At 34.8% G+C, this 6,509-nt stretch overlaps 1 non-coding gene across 1 annotated transcript; it reads left to right on the forward strand.

The window, feature by feature from the left end:
- The first annotated feature begins 299 nt into the window (after nucleotides 1-299).
- On the forward strand, nucleotides 300-418 carry LOC143022454 (5S ribosomal RNA). The gene has a single exon (XR_012966067.1). It is a non-coding gene; the product is annotated as a 5S ribosomal RNA (ribosomal RNA).
- The last annotated feature ends 6,091 nt before the right edge of the window (nucleotides 419-6,509 follow it).

The following is a 6,509-nucleotide window of genomic DNA, read 5'->3' on the forward strand; positions in this document are numbered from 1 at the left end:
GCTACTGAGCAAAGGTATTGTTACTTACAAATTTAGAGAAGGACCGGAATTGATGATATGTTGTAGCCGTGCGTATGCTCGAATTGGATTGCTTGTGATGAGATAGAATGGAATTGCAAGCTGACTAGGGGACCAGGCCCCGACCCCGACTCCGGTATTACAGGAAGCTCAATACCCCTTTTGATGTGATTGTACAAATAAGACATTTGAATGAATTGTAATGTGAGGGTGTAAGGTTATGATAGTGCGGAAGTAGGCAGAAAGGGTTGTTGTGTATTAGAAAAGCATACTCTCCAGACGCCAACGGCCATACCACTCTGATCACACCGCTTCTCGTCCGATCAGCGAAATTAAGCAGCGTTGGGTCTGGTTAGTACTTGGATGGGTGACCGCCTGGGAACACCAGATGCTGTTGGTTTTTGGTCTTCTTCCTTTTTCCTTTTTTTTCTCTCTGTCCTACAATCCTTCCTTCATTTATACCAACTTAGCTGCAAACAAACGAACGACGGCTGATATTTCGCTTTCCCTGGCTGCCCTGTCCTAGGACTCTCGGTGGTCCATCTAAAACATCACCTTCACTGCAAATACACGCCGTCCCTGCCAAGGACTTCTTATTTGGCTTATCCAAACGTACAATGCGGGCTCATTTAATTGAACTTTCTTTTCTAATGTTCCATGGCTTCGTTAATATCAACATGTATGATTATTTTCTTGTGGACCGTAGTCATGTAATAGATAGATAGATAAATAAATGAATAAATAATGCTTACAAAATAGTCTATAAGAGATCAAACACCAATTATTTTTTATTTCCGTTTCTTTAACCGCATTGCAAATGTTTGGAACAAACTGCCTGTTCAACTCGTAAGTTTAAGTGCAATTGACACTTAAATTAAGCCAGTGGCTCTTAACTGTCCCCCCTCTTTACACCCCCTTTCAATTCGCAAGCAGCCCCGTAAGGCCCGATGTGTCTGTGGCTCTTTGTATCTCCTATGTCCTACACTGCTTGGTAGCCACTTAACAACGGCTGCCAACCACAATCACACCTCCCACTGTCAAACATTATTAACAAAAAAAGTCCCAAATGCAAAGCACGATCCAACGTCTCGACACAACAACCCCATCCACCATGTATATAAAATGTCTGTATCTGTATGTCAATCTTTAATTGTAAGATAATTATGTATGTACTGTAAATTGCTTGTATACGTTGTGATGGCCCACCATCCTCCATGTATCTAAAAATATCTGTATCTGTGTTATCCTGTACTTGTTAGGTAATTACGTATGTAGGGTAAAAACTGCTTGTATACTTTATGGGATCTACTCTCTCTAGGCCGACAGACGTGAACTAGTTCTGTCCGGCTCATCCTTCGCCTTCCTCCCGTCCTCGCCAACTGTATATATAATGCATCTGCCGGCTCCTAGCGAGCGCACTTTCGTTGGCTGAGCGGCGCGTAACTTTATCTCTCCCATATTGCTTTTGCTCTAGTACCGTGGCGTCACCACGTAATCTATATTCTCATAAATTGGTTTTCGGTGGAGGACTTAATTGTCAATTGATTAATTTTGTTGTTGTAAAGTCCTTATATTTGTTTTGTTGGCTTTTTGTTATACATTAAATTAATTATCTTTGTTAACTTCCGTTTGGATTTGTCTTACCCACATCAAGGCCAATAAGTACGAACCCCTCCTAGACATATTTCCTTATATCCTCACGGAAGGCATAACAATGTATATATATATATATACAAGTTATAGGGTTAAGAAACATAACAAATATATGCTACATGTATAAAATTGATGAATCCTATACAGGTTATGGTTATGATTACTTTGAAATCCTAGCTTTACATACAAACGATAAGCTTAAGAAAGATAGCAAATACAGAAGACATGTGTATATGCAAACCTACGTAGTGGTGAAGCAGATTAATTATCTTTCCGGGCATGTTCTACTGATTATGACAGCCAGCTGAGAGGAGAGAGGGAGAAGCCAATCTCCAAGATTGTTTGGGAACTTGGATTGAAGAGAAAAGACGAAAAACTGAAGAAAAAGTAGTAGTTGATCTTGCCACGGTGACAAAGGTGACAAAACGAAAGACAACTGTGGAAAAGAGCTATTACACTGGCGTAATTTGCACAGTGACTGATGGAAGAAACCCACCAATGAGTCCTCAGAAGGAGAGATACAGTCAAAGACTTAGAATATATAAGGCAGGTGCGTGTGTGGTGTATTTATATGTTTTGGATGTGGTGACTTGGTAGTGAGCTAGTGAATGAATGAATGAGGAAGAAAATCCAAGAGAACAACAAAATTGTATTTAACGATAAAGTGACACAGCAGATGAAAGAACAAACTGAAGACAGTTATTAAAGTGATGAGGGAGAAGGAGAATATAGTAAGAGACTTAGCACATAAAAAGAAGTGTATAATTATATTAGGGATGGAAGACAAGTATAATCTAAATAGGACTACAAGAATAAAGGAGGAAAAGGAAAAGTAAATAATATAATAGAAGTAGTTCAAGAAGATGAACCTGAAATAGGAAAACAAAATGAAGAAATATATAGGCTCGGGAAATATAATACGGATAAGACCAGACCAATTAAGGCTAAATTCAGGTCACAAAAGACAGCAGAGAATATCTTAGCAAAAACCGGGAAACTAGCAGACAGTGAGCAACATAAAAAGATATGAATAAAAAGAGAAATAAATAAAGAGGAAAGAGAGGATGAGAAATCAAAAAGACTAAAAGCTAGAAAAAAAAAGAGAAAAGAACAGAGACACAAAAAGAGAAACTCTAGTGGATATGAAAGTGAGGAAATGGTTCATAGCGGAGAAAAACGGAAGGGAAACAGAAAACATGATGGAAGTAGCAGAAAATTAAAATTGTCTTACACAAATATAAATGGATTAATAACAGGTTTGAACGAACTGAATGATTACCTGAAGGAAAAAGAACCGGACATAATGGGAATTGTAGAGACAAAATTAAAAGGTCCACTACCACCAAACAGTGTAGGACATGGAGCATATAATTGTTGGATTAGAAATAGATATGGATGAAGAAATTGAAATTTATATGAGCTTATTTGCAGATGATGCAAATTTTTTGAAAAAAGTGAACAATGAAGAAGATTGTGAGTCGCTACAGAGTGATCTCAATAAAGTATGGGAATGGAGAAGGAAGTGGGAGATGGAATTCAATATTAAGAAGTGTAGTATAATGGAATTTGGAAGAAAAAAAAAAGAATAGTGAGATTATATAAATTGGGAGAAGAAGAAATAAAAATGTAGAAAATGAGGACCTAGGAGTTATTATTATGAATAATATGTCCCCTGAGAAGCATATAAACAGAATTTTTGGAGAAACTTATAATTTAATAAGAACAATTAAAGTGGCATTTACATACCTGGACGAAGAAATGGTGAAGAAAATACTAGTTACCTTGATAGGACCAAGATTGGAATATACAGCGACGATGTGGTCACCAAGTACAAAAAATGTATAACAAAACTTGAAAGAATACAAAGAGCAATTACAAAACTAGCACCAACAGTCTCAGAACTATCATATCAAGAGAGACTAACAAAACTTGAACTACAGACATTAGAACAAAGAAGAGAGAAAGGACACTTGATAACTATTTATAGAATCATGAAAGGTATAGAAACTATTGATAGAGAGGATCTAATAAAATGTGATAGTAGAAATACAAGAGGGCACGGAAAGAAAATCAAGAAAGACAGTTATAGAAGGGACCTGAAAAAGAACAGCTTTCCCCACAGAGTAATAGACATCTGGAACAAGTTGGACGAAAAAGTGGTCTGTGTAAAAACAATTCATGAATTTAAAAACAGTTTAGATAAAGTGAGATATAAAGACGGAACACCACGAGCATAGCTCCCCTTCCCGTAAAATACAACTAGGTAAACACACACACACACACACACACACACACACACACACACACACACACACACACACACACACACACACACACACACACACACACACACACACACACACACACACCACACACATACACACACACACACACACACACACACAGCAGTTAGCAGACGACTCATATCCTGCGGGGTTAGATTAACCCCGAGGTTGGAGAGTCTTATAGTCTTGGTAGCATTGTTGGAAGAGCAACGACTTGCCACGCGCAAGTCTCGGGATCGAGCTCGGAGACAACTATCATAATTATGATAGTTGTCTCCGATTGATTGACATCGTCGTCGTTGCCGATTCTATTCAGGTCTTACAACGACGAAAGTCTATCAAGGATACGTACAAGCTTAACCACTAGCTACAAGTGGGCTTGGTTCTTCGTAAAATTAATATTAGGACGGCAGTTAGCAGTCAACTCAAATCCTACGGGGTTAAATTAACCCAGAGGTTGAGGAATTTCTCGGTAGCATAGTTGGAAGAGCAACGACCTGCCACGCCTAAGTCTCGGGTTCCAGGCCGGGGACAACTGTCGAAATTATCTTATATATATATATATATATATATTTATATATATATATATATATATATATATATATATATATATACATATATATATACATATATAGTATATATATATATACATATATATATATATATATATATATATATATATATAGTATATATATAGTATATATACATATATATATATATATATATATATATATATGTATATATATATATATATATATATATGGTATATACATACATATATATATATACATATATATGTATATATATATATATATATATATATATATATATATATATATATATATAACATATGGATATGTATATATATACATATATACATATATATATGTATATATATATATCTATATATATGTAAATATATATATACATAAATATATATATGTATATATATATATATATATATATATATGCAGATGTATATATATATATATATATATACATATGTATATATATATATATATATATATATATATATATATTATTTGGGTGATGAAGAACATAAACATAGGGGAAGGCTCGGAACCCTAAACACTCTAACGTTTCGTTCGCGTAGAACTTCTTCAGAGAGTGTATGTAGAACTGCAATTGAAGTTTATGTACTAAATCTAATTATCTTTTCGGACACTTGGGAAAGGTCGTTTTTCTGGCGTGCTTTAGAATTAAAATACTAGTTTCTTTAGCTAAATTGATAAACCCTCCTCGATGATTCGATGAATTATTAGTTGAAATATATGCTGACTCAACAATTCTTCTAGTGAATTTATCAAAACCTTTATGTAGCACTTCAGCTTCTCTCCAGTTTGGTAAGTGATCGAATTTTTTCCGCATGAACTACTAAAGAATTAGATGTCCTATGTGCTTTTATGTCGTTTTTATGTTCATAAATTCTTTTTTCTAATCCTCTTGACGATTCGCCAAAATAAGCCATTGAGCAACTATTGCACGGGATTTTGTATACGACGCTGTTTTCGGAATTGGTTCTCTTTTCAGAAGTCTTTATTAAATCACCTATCCTCTTGTTAGTTATTTTAGCTATGTTCATACCTGATTTTGTTAGATATTTGTCTATTATTGGTGACGTTTCTGAGCCAGGTACTGATATAAAATTTGTATTATTTTTATCATTTCTCTCTTTCTTTCCGCGATTGTAAATATTTATTGCTTTTCTTTTTGTTCTTTTCAACATTCCCTCTGGATATCCAAGTTTGTCAAAGGTTTTCATAATGTAATCAAATTCGCCTTCTAGGTATTCATTACTACAGATTCGTAGTGCCCTGAGAAAAAATCCTATTACTATACCACTCTTTGTCCTGTCATCATGTGCGGAGAAGTAATGTACTAAATCCTCTTTGTTTGTTTCCTTTCTGTATACTGAGAAAGTTACAGTTTTTTCCACTTGTCGTATTAACGTATCTAGGAAGGGCAATTGTCCGTTTTGTTCCTCTTCTACGGTGAACTGAATATCGCTGTTGACCGCGTTAAGCATTCTCACTTTATTATTTACATTGGTGTTTTCGGGGATGATTGCGAGGACGTCGTCATATATCTATATTTATATACATATATCTATATTTGTATTTATATATATATACATATATATATATATATATATATATATATATATATATATATGCTAATAAGAACACGGGTACGTGTGTTCACTCATGCAAAGTAGACCACTTGGAAAAAGAAACTAACGAAGCAGAGCGCTTTCGTATATTACATCTTCAGTGGAATCTATTATACCAACAACATAATAGAAAAAAATTTAATAGAGTGCAGTTTGATTCATACCACTAGTAATCAAAATACCAACCTACATAAAGGCTTGTACAAACTTGATAATTTCATTTGTCAAGAAATTAGTAAGATAATATCAGGTAAAATGTAATCCAACAAATTGACTTAATGTCGCCCTATATAAGTAGTAGAAACAGTGACCCTTGGCGACTGTGACCTGATGTCGCCCGACCATCGTAAGATAATTGACAA

The sequence above is a fragment of the Oratosquilla oratoria genome, chromosome 44, assembly GCF_046742065.1.
Source record: "Oratosquilla oratoria isolate Oo_2021 chromosome 44, ASM4674206v1, whole genome shotgun sequence".
NCBI classification, from domain to species: domain Eukaryota; kingdom Metazoa; phylum Arthropoda; class Malacostraca; order Stomatopoda; family Squillidae; genus Oratosquilla; species Oratosquilla oratoria.